Genomic DNA, 387 nt, shown 5'->3' with positions numbered 1-387 from the left:
TTAAATGCAGCAGATCCCTTCTCCAGACCTGCCCCCTTTGGCCAGCAGACATGGGGATGCAGAGGCTGTGTTGTGACCATGGCACCCACCAAGTCCATGGGTCACTGCACGGGGACATGGTGGTGGTGGCAGCAACAAGGACAGCAACGGGGCCATGCTCAGATGGGACAGCAGGGACACAGCAGGATGGAGGAGTTGGAGCAGGGGCACAGGAATGAATGGAGGAGTTGGGATGGGGACACTTGTCAGTAGATGAAAGAGTTGGTACAGGGACACTGGCAGGGGATGGAGCTGGGACAGAGACGTGGCAGCATTTGGAGGAGTTGCGACAAGGACATGGCAGTGGATGGAGTAGCTGGAACAGGGACATGTGGCAGCCAGGGCAGG

The sequence above is a fragment of the Corvus brachyrhynchos genome, unplaced genomic scaffold (genome assembly GCF_000691975.1).
Source record: "Corvus brachyrhynchos isolate BGI_N302 unplaced genomic scaffold, ASM69197v1 scaffold122, whole genome shotgun sequence".
NCBI classification, from domain to species: Eukaryota; Metazoa; Chordata; class Aves; order Passeriformes; family Corvidae; genus Corvus; species Corvus brachyrhynchos.
Note: the sequence above shows the minus strand (reverse complement) of the source record.